Raw genomic sequence first — 16201 nt, 5'->3', positions numbered from 1 at the left:
CCTGACCCAGGCAAGATGACAGCAGGTACATATTTTGACAGTGGTAATAGGTGGATGATGGTGTAAAATATGGTATGAAAACCTAGGGATAGAAGGTATACATAGGCAGACAGATTTCATCTCAGGAGAAAGATGGTCTCGTAATTGAGCTACCTTGGAGTTGTTCACAAACGGACAGACTGGATGATGGTCTCGGCAGATGATGAATGCTTGGCCAAGCCAGCAGGGAAGGAAAGGAAGGGCATGCGTGGTTTTTGTGCTGCAGGACTTGGTAGCTGATGGAAATTGGGAAGGAGGGAAAGAGGATGTTTCTGGGAACGTACCATTTAGCCAGTTACATTTGGCTCAGGGATGCATCTGAGTCGCTGTTGTTCTCTTTTTTATTTCCTTAATTCAACCTGTTGTCATCAGCAGCCAAATTACATAATTAATTAAAACTCTTTCCTTCACAGAACAGTGTTCATTCTACCTGGTTTTAGTCCCATTTTCAGAAGCCCTTGACTGTAAAATGCTTTGTGAATTGCTCTCCCACAGTGCATCCCATTTGAAATTCAGCAAGCTATCTGTTATCTGGGGAATGTCAAAATTAATTTGACAAAAACATGCATGAGGAAAGCAGGGAGCCCTGGGCATTCTGAACAAAGATGTGATAGCAGTATTTACCATGGAACTCATTTGATTATAAGTCATCTAGAAGCAGATCGCAGTAATGGCCAGAAAAGCCCACAAAAGCAAAAGAATTGAGTTAAAGCTGAAAGTCTGCCAGTAAATGACCTGACCGTGCCATGACCTAAAAAACAGCACTAATGTCAAAAGTTGTAATAAAAATTTAAAGAGAAACACAGAACTTGGTGGAAATGTAAACACAATATGAATTCACAGGATTCCTAGAAAATTGAAAAGAGGAGCTCAGTGAGATTTCAGCTGTAGCTGACCCTCCTGCATTTTGAACTCTTCATTAATTTGGAAGGCTTAAGGGCTTTGGAAAGAGGATTTAAAATTCTTTCATTCCTGAAGTCTTAATACTTAACTGTAGTTTTTCTTATTTCAACAATAATAATAAAAAGTGCATTTTTACTCTTAAGTCTCAAATATATTCCTTAAGTCTGTCTCTGGTTTGAGGAAAAAAGAAAACAAAAACCAACAACTATAAATATGCTTTTACCCTGAAAACCCTAACAGCTCCTTCAAAAAAGGAAAATGTATTTACAGTTCCTTCTCCCAAGTCACTTTTTGAAATGTAGATTAATGTGATCTGACAGATTGTAATGGCTACTAAAGAGAATTTTCATTAATTATAATGGACAAACCAATAATATGGATCTTTACAATGTTAATATGAATTAAAACAAATCAAGTCAAGGCCATACTTGAAGCCGGAGTAAAATTTGACTGTGAAGTCCAAATCCATTAGAATAAAAACACATGATGAAAGTTTTGACAGATCATTTAGTGATGCTAATGGTATCACCACCCTTTCATGAACTTCCATGAGCCTCAAGTGTTTTTAACAAGTAAACTAAATAAACTGTCTTGTGAAAGAGGAAATAAGAAAGTTGAGAGAGGTGAATGAGAGGAGGCACTTGTGTAACTTTGAAAAGTGTTATTTTTTTGAAACTTTTTTTCTTGTTTGTAAAAGAAAGTCCTAAAATCACCCCTAGGAAACTAAGCATGATGGAATTCCAGGAGATTGGAAGCCCTCCATCCCTTCGCAGCTCTGCTGTCAGGCCCTTGGGGAAAAAGTTGATTTTCCTTTTAGAAGCTCAGTCTCCTCGAGTATAAGTTCAGTTCAGTTCAGTTGCTCAGTCGTGTCTGGTTCTTTGCGACCCCATGAACTGCAGCATGCCAAGCCTCTCTGTCCATCACCAACACCCAGAGTCCACCCAAACCCACGTCCATTGAATCGATGATGCCATCCAACTATCTCATCCTCTGTCGTCCTCTTCTCCTCCTGTCCTCAATCTTTCCCAGCATCAGGGTCTTTTCAAATGAGTCAGATCTTCGCATCAAGTGGCCGAAGTATTGGAGTTTCAGCTTCAACATCAGTCCTACCAATGAACACCCAGGACTGATTTCCTTAAGGAGGGACTGGTTGGATCTCTTTGCAGTCCAAGGGACTCTCAAGAGTCCTCCAACACCATAGTTCAAAAGCATCAATTCTTTGGTGCTCTGCTTTCTTCACAGTCTAACTCTCACATCCATACATGACCACTGGAAAAACCATAGCCTTGACTACATGGACCTTTGTTGCCAAAGTAATACCTGTGCTTTTTAATATGCTGTCTAGGTTGGTCATAGCTTTTCTTCCAAGGAGTAAGCGTCTTTAAATTTTATGGCTGCAGTCACCATCTGCAGTGATTTTGGAGCACAGAAAAATAAAGTCAGCCACTGTTTCCACTGTTTCCCCATCCATTTGCCATGAAGTGATGGGACTGGATGCCATGATCTTAGTTTTCTGAATATATGAAAGAAAAATCAGCAGTAGGTTTTCTCACAAGAGTGTCGTTCAGTGACTGCACAGGGGTTGAAAAGCATTTTAGCTATCTGAAAAGTGTGTTCATAAAATAATAATACAGTGAGAAGTCTTATCTAACATTTATGGATTGACTTAGAATCGGCAAAGCATCTTGCAGGCGCCGGGCTAGCCAGCCTTGCAGTGGCCCCAACCCACATTCTTCAGCCCAGCCAAACCCTCCTCCTGCTCTTGCAGATTAAATCAGACTGTGTTGATCTCAGGAATTGGTTTTGCTCTCCTTAGAGCGAGCTCACAGGAGCATTTGTAGCTTTTGCTGTTAAGAAAGTAGTCACAGACACTTCGGAGCCTACCAAACGATCTCTGGGTTGAGAATTAATCATGCCTGGCAGTATCACAAATGCCAACAGTACAGTCTGTTAATAAATACATATAGAGAGCATTTATTAACACTTGCTGATAGAGTTTTCAGTTGAAATAAGAGCTACTTAAATTATGCACTGTTTTGAATAACCACTATCAGCTTCTCTAAATATTGCAGTAAAACTTTTATTTATTCTATCACATAATAATTCATTAATCAGTGTGCTTCAAAGAATAATATTAAGCTGTATATCTCAGTGTTTGCCCTCAAGACCAAGAGTGGGTATACTGTTGCCTGTATGCCCTGCACACTGTATTATTATCTGACAGATGTTAAATCATGTGACTGATGCTGGTTGGTTGGCTGGTTAAAAGAATGTAAGACGGTGTGCTGTGTTTGATGATTTTCAGTGGCACTTATAGCAAAGGTGCCAGAGGAGTTCAGCTTGGACTGTAGTTCTCAACCTTGGCTGTGCGTCAGACTTGCTGGAGAAACTCTTTTAAAACATGAATGCCCAAGCTCCCCCTTCATGTACGAATGTTGCTCTTGTCTATGTTTATATACAGAACCTGAGTATGTTTATATAAAGTTTACGAAGTTGACTCAAATGTGCAGCCAGGTCTAGAATCATTGTCTTTGAGAAATCAGGTTTGTCTTTTTGAAGAAGGTGGTATGTATTGCAACCTTGAAGAGTACATTTTATCAGGTGCTACCAAGGTTTTACCATAACGCAGAACTCATAGAATATCTAGACACAAACACACACGTGTAAGCATATGTATGTATGTATGTGTTTGGCTCTATCTGTATGGGTGTATGGGCTTCCCAGGCAGTGCTAGTGGTACAGAACCTGCCTGCCAACGCAGGAGGCATGAGAGACACAGGTTTATTCCCGGATTGGGAAGATCCCCTGGAGAAAGGAATGGCAATGCACTCCAGTGTTCCTGCCCAGAGAATCCCATAGATAGAGCCTGGTGGACTACAGCCCATAGGGTAGCAAAGAGTTGGACACAACTGAAGCAATTTAGCACACACACATACACATACATGTATATATACAAATGTACATGTATGTATCTATATTAATACACACATACAGAGAAATATTTATTACAGAGACTTATTTCAAGGAACCTGCTTCCACAACTGTGGGTTCTAATCTGTGGGGCACAGAGGCAGGAAGGGCAGGCTGGAAACCCTTGGGTAGGGGCAGACACTGCAGTCTAGAGACGGAATTTCTTTTTCTCAGAGAAGCCTCTGTTTTTTTCTTAAGGCCAGCCAGGCCTGCCTACATGAGCCCCACTTAGATCATTGAGAATAATTTCTATTCCCTAAAGTAATCTGATTACCACATCAGTTAACCACATCTACAAAATAAGTTCATAGCAACTCTTAGATTCGTGTTTGATTGCTTAAGTTCCCTGGTGTCTCAAGATGGTAAAGAATCCGCCTGCAATGTGGTAGACCTGGGTTCGATCCCTGGGTTGGGAAGATCCCCTGGAGGAGGGCATGGCAACCCTCTCCAATATTCTTGCCTGGAGAATCCCCATGGACAGAGGACTGGTGGGCAACTTTCCATAGGGTCAAAAAGAGTCCTATACGACTGGGCCACTAAGCACAGCAGCACAGAACCCAGGCAAGGTGACCCATAATCCTAACCATCTGGGTAGATATATTACTGGAGGGTATCCAAATAGTATGGCCTAAGTCAAGAAATGAAAGTGGAAGAGAGTGAGGTATGCTCAGTTTGTATCCAGCACAAGGCTGATCTAGGGAAGTGGAAGAAAATGAAGTTAAAAAGTTAGTTCTGTGAACTTATAGTTGCCAGGGAGGGAGAGTGGGGAGAAAGGATAGTTAGGGAGTTGGAATTGATAGGTACACACTGCTGTATTTAGAATGGATAACCAAGGACCTGTTGCATAGCACAGGGAATTCTGCTTAATGTCATACAGCAGCCTGGATGGGAGGAGAGTTTGGGGGAGAATGGTTACATGTGTACGTACGGCCGAGTTCCTTTGCTGTCCACCTGAAACTGTCACAGCATTGTTAATCGGCCATACCCCGGTATAAAATCAAAAGTTAAAAAAAAATAAAAGTGATAGTTTAGGGTAGACTGTGGCAGTCTCCAGCTAAGGGTCTGGACTCTGAACTGAGGAGACAGAGCTGTGTCTAGGGGCAGCACTGACCCGGTCCCATCTGTTCTGTGTCTGTGCTGCCAGTTAGTCGCACGTGGTGGGAGAGACACTTGGAAGTGGCTAGTGAGAGAGAGGAACTGCGTATGTAATTCCGTCTCATTTTAACTCGGGTAAATTAAACAACCCCTTGCAGCTAGTAGCTGCTGTATTGAACAGTGTAGCCGGAGAGAGATCAGTGTGGCATGAGTATGTAGGGGGCGTGAGAAGGAGAAACGGAACATAAGCTGTCCAGTGAGCAGCCTCCTCTGGCAGTCCCTGTGCGGGGGTGGGTGGGGGGACAGAGGAAGTGGGAAGGGGGAGAAGGGAGTCAGTTTACCGTGTGGTTGCCCCTCTCTCCATCTTTCCCACCACTTCTCTGCCTTCCCACTATCTGCTCCTCTCTCACCCAAGCCCTGCCTATCTGTCCCATGTCCTCAGAGCTCACCCAGACTCACCCACTCTTCTCACTCACTTCCTCAGATTCGATGAAAAGCTCTGTGTTAACACCTCCCAAGTTTATACTTGCAGCCTCAGCTCTCTCCTCTCAACCCCAGACCCCTGGCATCTCCACTTGGAAATCTTACTGATTCATAATCTTTCCCCTCTAATTGTATTTCTCTTCCAGAGTTTAGAATTTTGGTAAAAGTAATCTCCATCCTTTCAGCCACTTGGGCTGGAAACCTCAGAATCTTCCCAGCCGCTTATGTCTGACCTGCAGATTCAGCCTGTCCCTGTCTTCTTGCCCCCCGCAGAAGCATTGCCACCTCTCTTTCCGGGACTCACACAGTCCCCTGTGCACACTTCTGCCATCCATGATCTACTTTCTGAGCAGTTTGTCTAAAAAGAGAAAACACATCAATTTGTTTCTTCTGTGATGTGTAATAAAATTTTCCTTCTGATGCTTTAGCTATCATATTACTAAATGCCATAGGATAAAGGGTTAATTAATTTCAGTTGATTTATTTAATAATATTTATGCATTTAATATTTCTATAACCCTGTAAAATAGATACAATTGAGAAATTTCACTGAAATATCCCTTGGGGCATATATTCCAGTGAGAGAGACAGACATTAATCAAATAATTACACAATTAAAATTGTGAGAGACGACATTTAAAGATGAATATAAGGTGCTCTGAGAGAAAGTCAGAGAGAGACTCAAGCTACAAGGAAGGTCAGGAAAGGGCTCCATGAAGAGTCAGGAATCATGGAGGGGGAGTCAAGGAAATTTAGGAGGTGGAAACTACAGGTGCAGAGATAGGGGAAAATACTTGGATGGAACAACATAGTCATTCAAAATGTCAATGAGGGTTTTCTCTCCCCACCGGCTGTGGGCAACTCCGGCCGGTGATTTGCCCGGGGGGCCTCCGTGTGCTCGGCCAACGGCCTCTGAGACCGCCCACCGGAGTACCCCAGGAGCCGGTGGGCAGCAGCCCTCGCCGGGGACCCTCCAGCGGGCCCAGAGGGGCAAAAGTGGCTCTAAATCCAGCACGTGCATATTGAGGCAAGTTAATGGATTTACTATGAAGCACAGAAGCAGATAGTGCCAAAGAGCAAGCAGTAACTGGTACACATTTAGTGAGCGGGGCAGCCTTTCCTTCTCCCACTGCTGCTGAGATGGCGGAAATTAGTCGAATTCAGTATGAAATGGAACACACCGAAGGTATTAGTCAGCGAATGAGGGTCCCAGAAAAATTAAACGTAGCACCACCAAATGCTGACCTGGAACAAGGATTTCAAGGAGTTTCAAATGCTAGTGTGATTATGCAAGTTCCAGAGAGAATTGTGGTAGCAGGAAATAATGAAGACATTCCATTTTCAAGACCAGCAGATCTTGACCTTATACAGTCAACTCCCTTTAAGCCTCTGGCTCTAAAAACACCACCTCCTGTGCTTACTCTGAGTGAAAGACTGCTAGATTTTCTGGATTTAGAAAGACCTGCTCCAGCCCCTCAAAATGAAGAAATCCGTGCAGTTGGCAGGCTAAAAAGAGAACGCTCTATGAGTGAAAATGCTGTTCGCCAAAATGGACAGCTGGTCAAAACTGACTCCATACCTGTGTTGCGTGGTGGGTCTGCTGCCGCCACTTCTAATCCTCATCTTGACAGCGTCAGGTATGGCATTTCAAATATAGATGCAGTGATTGAAGGAACTTCAGAAGACATGACAGTTGCAGATGCAGCTTCATTAAGACTACAGATAATCAAACTAAATAGACGTCTACAACTTCTGGAAGAGAACAAAAAACGGGCTAAAAGAACGGGTCATGTATGCAATTACTGTAGCATTCTGGCTGCTTAATAGCTGGCTCTGGTTTCGCCACTAGAGGTAACCTCAGCTCTCAGAAATATTGTCTCAACAGCTGGAAATATAAAGAATTTGCAAACTTAAAAAAAAAAGTGTCAGTGAGGGTTAATGTTAGTGAGAATTTCCTGGAGATCCAGTGGTTAGGACTCTGCACTTTGATTGCCACAGGGACACAGTTTCAGTCCCTGGTTGGGGAACTGAGATTGCACAAGCGACATGGTAAGGCCAAAAACAAACAAAAACATGTTAATGGAATATAGTAGCTGACAACTGCATTGGGATAGAGCATAATCTTAAATTTTCCAGACCACCTGGAACAGCCTTTGGAAACTGACAAGGCATGAACCTTGTCTGTTAAACACTTTGACTTGACTATATTATCTCAAGGCAATTCAGCAAGTATCTGTTGGCCTACTTTACTAGTTGTTATAGGTTAAAAACAGTTCTTTTCCTTCACATTATAATCCAATTAAAATTATAGTATGTATACATAAAAACAGGTGGCATTATACTCTATATGGGCTTCCCTTGTGGCTCAGCTGGTAAAGAATCAGCCTGCAATGCGGGAGACCTGGGTTCGGTCCCTTGGTTGGGAAGATCCCCTGGAGAAAGGAAAGGCTATCCACTCCAGTACTCTGGCCTGGAGAATTCCATGGACTGAATAGTCCATGGGGTTGCCAAGTCGGACATGACTGACTTCACATACTCTATATGGTATCATACAATTACAATTTATATAATGTAAAATTAAGAGCCAGAATGAATGTTATAGAACAGCAGTTCTAAACTTTTTATATTCTTATACTTTATGCTCTTAATAAAATATTGACCCCCAAGAGCATCTTTAACATGGATATATCTATCTGTATTAAATAATTGATAGTATTAGAACTGAAAAAATAATTAAACAATCCATAAGAAACTCAAAATATGAAAATTTTTTACATATGAAAGTATTTTATGAAATGTGGCTTTTCTAAAACAAAAATTAGAAGAGTGGCATTATTTTATATATTTTACAGATCTCTTTAAGAGAAGACAGCTGTTTCTTCTATTTGAGTCTTTTAACTTTATTTAAAAGTTGCAGTATGTTGTTTTGATTGAAGTATATGACATAGATGCAGCCTTACAGAAAGAGTATTTTAAAGCCTTTTTAGGTCGATGTCAATATTCTTCTTTGATGCCACATTAAAATTCAACAAGTATTAGTTCTTAAACATTGCATGTGATACGGAATGCAAAACCATTTCAATGAGCTTTTGTGTGTTAAAAGCCTATCTTGCATCTTATTTATGTGCCTGTTGTCCTTTGCATTACCTGTTTGGAAAAATGTTTGTTCTTTTCTTCTGCCCATTTTTTAAATTGGATTGTTTGTTTTTTGATGTTGAGTTGTATGAGCGTTTATATATATTGATTATTAATGCCTTATCAGTCATATCAATTGCAAATATCTTCTCCTGTTCAGTAGGTTGTCCTTGGGAAAACCTGTTAAGTGTAACTCGGCCCCATTTGTTTATTTTTGCTTTTGTTTCCTTTGCTTTAGGATATGGATCCAAAAAGATATTGCTGCAACTTATTTCAAACAGTATTCTGACTGTATTTTCCTCTAGGAGTTTGATAGTATCCAGGCTTACATTTAGGTCTTTAATCCATATTGAGTTATTTTTGTGTATGGGGTTAAAGAATGTTCTAATTTCATTAGTTTACGAGTAGCTGTCTAGGCATAGAAAAAGATGCTGAACATCACTATTCTTTAGGGAAATGCAAATCAAAACTTCAGTGAAATCACCTCACACCTGTCAGAATGGCTGTCATCAAAAAAAAAAAAAAGGAATACAAATGTGGGGAAGGATATGAGAAAGGGAACTCTCCTATCTTATTGGTGAGAGCAGCCACTGTGGAAAATAGTATGGAGGCTTGTCAAAAAACTAAAAATAAAGTTACTATATAACGCAACAATTCCATTCCTGGGTATATACCTGAAAGCAACAAAAACACTAATTTGGAAAGAGGCATCCACCCCAATGTTTATAGCAACATTAATTACAATTGCTAAGGCATAGTAGCAACATGGATGGACTTGGATGGTATTTTGCTAAAGTGAAGTAAGTCAGACAGAGAAAGACAAAACTGTATGATATTGCTTATATGTGGAATCTAAAAAATACAGCAAATAAGTGAATAAAAGAAAAAAGAAGCAGATTCATAAATAGAGAGCACAAACTAGTGGTTACCAATGGTGAGAGAAGGGAGGATGGCTAACATAGGGGTGGGAGGTGAAGTCTGTCTTGCATTTTGATTGAATCTTTATCCAAGCATGATTTTATCATTGTGCATAGGGCAGTTGGAAAATATTGGTTCATTGAATTAACTAACTTACAAATTGTGATCCATTTCATGATAAAATATAAAAAAATATATATCTCCAATCTCCATTTCATCAATCTCATCAGAAAATCCATTAAATATTGGGAACCTGTCAAGTTCCTAGTGGCAAATACAAGTTGTCTTAAATTCTAATATGTTAATTGCTCAAAAGCGTGAATTTTATCATTAGCAACAAATATTGTCAGCTGTTTTCCTTGAAATGACAGTTTCACTTTGTTCATTTTGGGGAAAATATCTGCCAAACACTCAGGCTTGATAACTGCATTTTGTGTCAGTTGTCTGTCAAGTGAAAGTGGGGTCTGTGGAAAAACCCGACAACTCAAAAATTGCTTGGCGATTTTCCTGAAGACCACCGTCATCCTTTGATGCACAGCAGGAGTGCTTGATGAGTACCTCCATTTCTTTACAGAATATTAAAAACCCAGGTACTCAAGGATCAAGGTTTTATAAAGTTAGTAATTGTTTGAGCTTCATGAAGAACATTCCTGGGTGAAGTGATTCACAAATATAGAGAACAAACTAGTGGGTACCAGTGGGGAGAGAGAAGGGAGGATGGCTAATATAGAGGTGAGAGGTAGAGTCTGTCCTGCAGACTGTGAGTTGGTGGTGGTGAAGAGCACGATGATGACTTGCACGGTTTGGTGCCACTGCTGAGTTGTGCTGTGGTGCTGGTTTCTGTACCGTCATTGTAGATGTTAACACAATGAGAAAAAGAAATAACATTTTAGTATTATATAAAAATGCTTGTGACCTCATGGGCCCCCTCAGAGGGTCTCAGGAATCCCCAGAGGTCCACAGAACCCACATCCATTGGCACGGACAGTAGTCTGGTGCCGGAGAAAGAAACATGAAGCCAGTTGTTAGGAAGGCTTTGTGAGAGAAGAACTTGAGCTAGACCTTCGAGGAAAATTAGGATTTGGATCAGTGGCAAGAAGCACGGAAGGGGTTTCCAGAGGGGAAATCATGTGAGCAAAGGAGGAGAGACAGAAAGCAGCATGATACAGTCAAAGTCTGATGAGAAAGCATGGCTGGGTGGAGGGTTAGGAATGGAGACTGACAGTAAATACAGTGTGAGATGAAGCAGATTAGGAGAGATCTGAATACCTATCTGAAAAGTTCGCACTTTCTCCAGAGGACATTGTGGGTAACAAGGTTTTTGAATCTGTGATTTGAGTGTGTTGATTCAGGAACATCCATATAGTGACAGTGTATAAACTGAATTGGCAGACAAGACAACTGGATACTAGGAGATGACTTGGGATATTAATTGTGATCTAGTTAGCGAAGGTCCAGAGCATGGGCTAGGGTGATGGTAATAGAAGAAACTAAGTGAAGTGCAGACTAATGGCTTCAAAAGTAGAAGCAATATGAGAACTAAAGACAAAAAAGTCAAAAGGTTACCAGTATATTATATTTTATAACCCCAGTTCCTTGCCAAGGACATTGTTAGGAAAATGGATAAAAAGTGGGTGTTTCTGTGTAAGATCATACATGAAGCTTTCTCCTCCCTGAAAAATCAGAATGCTTCCTTTTTTCTGATAACAAGGACTGTATCACTGAACACACTTCCTTCTTGCTCTGCTGCCCGGAGGCCTTGTGCCAATGTCCTGTTAAAATCACAATTAAAATTGTTCCTGTGGTTAGCACATTTCTTCCTTCTATGTTCGATAGCCCTGATTCTCCATCTATGTTTATTTATTTGTTTTTTATTAAGGTATAGTTGAGATATAGTTGGGGTTCGATCCCTGGGTCGGGAAGATCCCCTGGAGAAGGATATGACAACCCACTCCGGTGCTCTTGCCTGGAGAATCCCATGGAGGGAGGAGCCTGCTAGGCTACAGTCCATGGGGTCACAAGGAGTCGGACACGACTGAGTGACTTCACTCACTCAAGATATAGTTGATGAATAATACTATATATTAGAGGTATGCAACACAGTGATTCATAATTTTTAAAGGTTATACCCCATTTACAGATATTGGCTATATTCCCTGTGTTTACAATATTTCCTTGTAGCTTATTTATTTTGTACGTAACAGTTTGTACCTCTTAATCCTCTACCTCTGTCTTGCCTCCCTCCCTTCCTTCTTCCCAATGGTAACCATTTAGTTTGTTCTCTGTGAATGACTTTCTTTTCTGTTGTATTCACGGTTGTGTTCAGTTGTTAAGTCATATCTGACTCTTTGTGACCCCGTGGGCTGCAGCATGCCAGGCATCCCTGTCCTTTACTATTTCCCAGAGTTTGCTCAAATTCATGTCCATTGAATTGGTGCTGCCGTCAACTATCTCGTCTTCTGTTGCCCGTTTCTCTTTCTACCCTCAATCTTTTCCAGCATCAGGATTTTTTTCCAGTAAGTCAGATCTGTGTGTCAGGTGGCCAAAGGATTGGAGGTACAGCTTCAGCATCAGTCCTTCCAATGAATATTCAGGGTTGATTTCCTTTAGGATTGACTGGTTTGATCTCTTTGCTGTCTGAGGGACTCTCAATAGTCTTCTCCAGCCCCACAGTTTGAAAGCATCAATTGTTTCTTTGACTATATGAACCTTTGTCCTTTGTCGGCAAAGTGATGTCTTTGCTTTTTAATATGCTCTCTAGGTTTGTCATAGCTCTTCTTCCAAGGAGCAAGCGTCTTTTAACTTCATGGCTGCAGTCACTGTCTGCAGTGATTTTGGACCCCAAGAAAATACAATCTGCCACTGTTTCCATTGTTTCCCCATTTATTTGCCATGAAGTGATGGGACCAGATAGGGATGATCTTAGTTTTTTGAATGTTGAATTTTAAGCCAACTTTTTTATACTTTTGTTTTCACCCCATCAAGAGGCTCTTTAGTTCCCCTTTGCTTTCTGCCAATACGGTGATATCATCTGTGTATCTGAGGTTGCTGATATTTCTCCCAGCAGTCTTGATTCCAACTTGTGATTCATCCAGCCCAGCATTTTGCATAATGTACTCTGCATAAATTAAATAAATAGGTGATAATATACAGCATGAGATACTCCTTTCCCAATTTTGAACCAGTCAGTTGTTGCATATCTGGTTCTAGCTGTTGTTTTTTGACCTGCATACAGGTTTCTCAGTAGACAGGTAAGGTGGTCTAGGATTCTCATCTCTTTAAGAATTTTCCACAGCTTGTTGTGATTCCCACAGTCAAAGGCTTTAGCATAGTCAATAAAGCAGAAGTAGACGTTTTATTGGAATTCTCTTGCTTTTCTATGATTCAGTGGATGTTGGCAATTTGGCCTTGTTTTATTTTTAGAGTCCACATATAAGTGATATCGTACAGTGTTGGTCTTCTTCTGTCTGACTTGTCTCACTTAGCATAACGCTCTCTTCAGTTCATCCATGTTGTAAATGGCGGAATTTCATTTTTTTTTCCACCTCTGTCTCTATTTACAATTCATTAATCTTACTATTTTCATTCTGTTTGATGCCAGATATCATAGAACCTCTTTTGAAAGAGACTGGGGTAAGGGGATTAATATGTTAACTCTTACCATATTTTACTCGTTTCTGGGATGGAGCCCTTTGCCTCAGTCACAGTTTACTCAGAATCTGAAGAAAGCTAAAAAGCCTCTGACATCCAAAACCAAAGCACCACGACCATTTCAAAGAAAGTCAACAAATTTGGTTAATCTGGTTGCCCAAAGCAGATATAAGCAGTATATCTATGATAACTATATATCACTATCATAAAAGAGTAGTGGAATACCTATTAAAAACTGGTAAATTCATAACAAAAGAAGAGACTGTAATCTGAGTGGAAGCAGAGAGAAACAGCAAGATGCAGGTGAAAGTTCATAATGACTGTAAAGTATGTGAATGCACTTAACATAATCAATTAAGTAGTCAAAAAAGAACTATTTCATGTTAAGTAAAGAACACCAAGATCCCACATTTATTGAGCTTTTACTATGTTCTGGGCTCTGTTTTGTTGCTTTACATGCACATCTCACTTAATCTTCCTAAGAACTCTGAATTTCTTTCTATGATTTCCCCCCTTTTTACAGGTAAATAAATTCAGTTTAAAGAGATAAAATGTATACACAGAGGCACACAGCTAGTTGTATATAGTTGAGTTGCGATTTGAACCCAGCTTTGCCAGATACCACAACCCATGTTTTTTATTTTTAATTGAAGCTCTCTCTTCATTTTTACCTCCTTAATAATAATATAGTCGTAGTAATAGTAGTTGTGTTCAGTATCCTCTCTAAAGATCAGAAATGTTATGTACTATATTTGGGGAAATTTTGAGCACAAAAGGGTTAAAGTAACCTTTGAATTGATGTAAAGTTCATCTGAGTACTCATTTCCTCAGAACACTTTATTTCTTAAGACGTCCCAATATTTGATTGGGAGGAGGATTTTTTAAGATGTTATTTATTATCTGTAGTCAATTAATAGATTTTTGTGCCATTGTTTTAAATGAGTCACTTGGGTTTTTTAACTTTGTTTTGGAAACATCTCTGCATCCTCATTTTGATGCACAAAGAGCAGTCATTCTTGTAAATTGCGTCTTGAGTTACAACAGGAAAAATAGTATCTTTATAAAGCATTAACCAACTGACAGGAGTTGGCACAATCCTTGCTTTGCTGGGCACCAGATGCTCTGGTTTGTTTTTCTTCCTCTTGCTATGAATGAGGTTGCAAACATCAATTCCCAGAGACATGGTCCGAGAAGATTATGCCCAAGGCCCATGTTGTGACATGGGGATATAACAGTCCAATAGGAGAGTCCAGTGGATGACAGGACGCTTGTGCTGCAAACCCTAAGCAGCCAAAAGTAACTCAGGGCTGTTCTTAGACGGCACAGGGAAATCTCCTGTGGAAGAGAAAGAGCTCTCTGGGAATGATGGATTGTCATTTTGAGGGAGTCTGCAGAAGAATTACATGGGAACCTAGTGAGGAGGTGAACACCTGTTGCCTTAGTTACGCCCTCAGTTATACCTTATGCGTCTTCTTCAGCTCAAAAATCTGAAGAGCAGTATCTTGAAACTCCCTTTTCTGTTTATTCTCAGATCATATTCACATTTTATGAGATTGGCTTTCATTCAAAAGCATGAAATATCAGTGGTAACCCAGGCCCCATGCAATTCAGGTGACTGAGAAAAGAGGGGGCAGTTCACAACTGTGGATTTGGTGTATTAATTAGCCTAACAGTTAATATTTCTGAGTCATAACCACTTAATTTTCCAAAAACTGAAACTAAGTATGCTGTTGAAATCAGATTAATTAAGAGGAACTAGAGAGTAGGTGGAGGAAAACCTATGGTAATAAAGTCAAGCTAAAATTATTGTTAAGTCTAAGGATCTTAAAATTATAGATGGGATAGTATGCTAGTCCATTAAGTCATGAAGGATTTGGTTATAGCAATATTATTTTTGTTCTAACTGATTCCAGAATATGAGATTGGGAGCTATTTCTTAAAGATCAAAAAATGTCATTTAGGACAGCCATTTTGCCTGCATGGAAAATCTATTGCATAGTCTTCCTTGAGAGGTGACACAAGCTGAAAATGTTAGTAGGTTCAAAAAAGTTTAAGATAATTGGAATGCTGTTAAATCTATAATGGAATAGTAAAACTTAGGGGATATCGAAACCTTTAGAGATCCGCCTCCAGGAAGATAATCATTCTCTTAAAAACGTCCTATTGCACACTTGTCTTGTTTCATCATGAAAGTGAAAGTGAAGTCACTCAGTCGTGTCCGACTCTTTGTGACGCCATGGACTGTAGCCTACCAGCCTCCTCCCTCCATGGGATTCTCCAGGCAAGAGTACTGGAGTGGTTTGCCGTTTCCTTTGGGACTGTCTTACAGCTTAATCTCACGCACATTTGTTTCTCTAATGTTACCACTACCGGAAGAGAACAGTGCAAGCAGATGATGGTTTCTTCTGGAAAAGGGGAAGTATCCACATTTTCCCTCTTCTTTTCCTTTTCTTCCTTTTCCTTTACTTTTTCCTCTTGTTTTCTGCAGATCACTTTTAAGGATGGCTAAGCGAAAGTTGTAAAAATGGTGGACTGCCTGTGGGGAAAAAGGAAAGCAAAACAACTTTGAAATTGGGCTAATGCAAATCCCAACCCCAACTGCAACTGTGGGTATAAGGAAAAGTTCACTCAGAGTCCCTCCGCTCTGGGAAGGCTCCTAAACTAATAAGCATCTTCCCACTGTGGAAAGCTTATTATCTGCTTTGGTTGCTTAACTCCTTTTAAGGAAGCTTTATTGTAAATGTCATGTCATAGTTCTATTTTCATATTTCCTCTAGCCTGGTTCATAAATTTTAAGAATGTAATATTCAAAAACATAGGGAACTCTGTTTGCTAAAACTACTGCTTCCTTGGCAGAGGCTAGAGGGAAATATTGAACCACAGTTATGCCTGAGGGATTATGCCTCCACCCTCATCCTGTGTTTGAAACGTGATGTTCTAATAATAGAACTCCAGAGTTTATTTTAACACAGGCAAACAAAGGCAAAATACATAGACCAAACTAGGG

At 40.2% G+C, this 16201-nt stretch overlaps 1 protein-coding gene and 1 pseudogene across 3 annotated transcripts in view; both read left to right on the top strand.

The window, feature by feature from the left end:
• Positions 1 to 16201, top strand: part of ANO6 (anoctamin 6) — a 233530-nt gene that overhangs the window by 114250 nt on the left and 103079 nt on the right. The window lies entirely within an intron of this gene.
• Positions 5861 to 7399, top strand: LOC102169161 (annotated as a pseudogene). The gene has a single exon (XR_001918051.1). The product of XR_001918051.1 is annotated as a mitochondrial fission factor pseudogene (transcript).

Source organism: Capra hircus, chromosome 5 (assembly GCF_001704415.2).
Source record: "Capra hircus breed San Clemente chromosome 5, ASM170441v1, whole genome shotgun sequence".
Classification (NCBI taxonomy): domain Eukaryota; kingdom Metazoa; phylum Chordata; class Mammalia; order Artiodactyla; family Bovidae; genus Capra; species Capra hircus.
The sequence above is the reverse complement of the archived record's forward strand: the minus strand, read 5'-3'. Positions and strand labels throughout refer to the sequence as shown.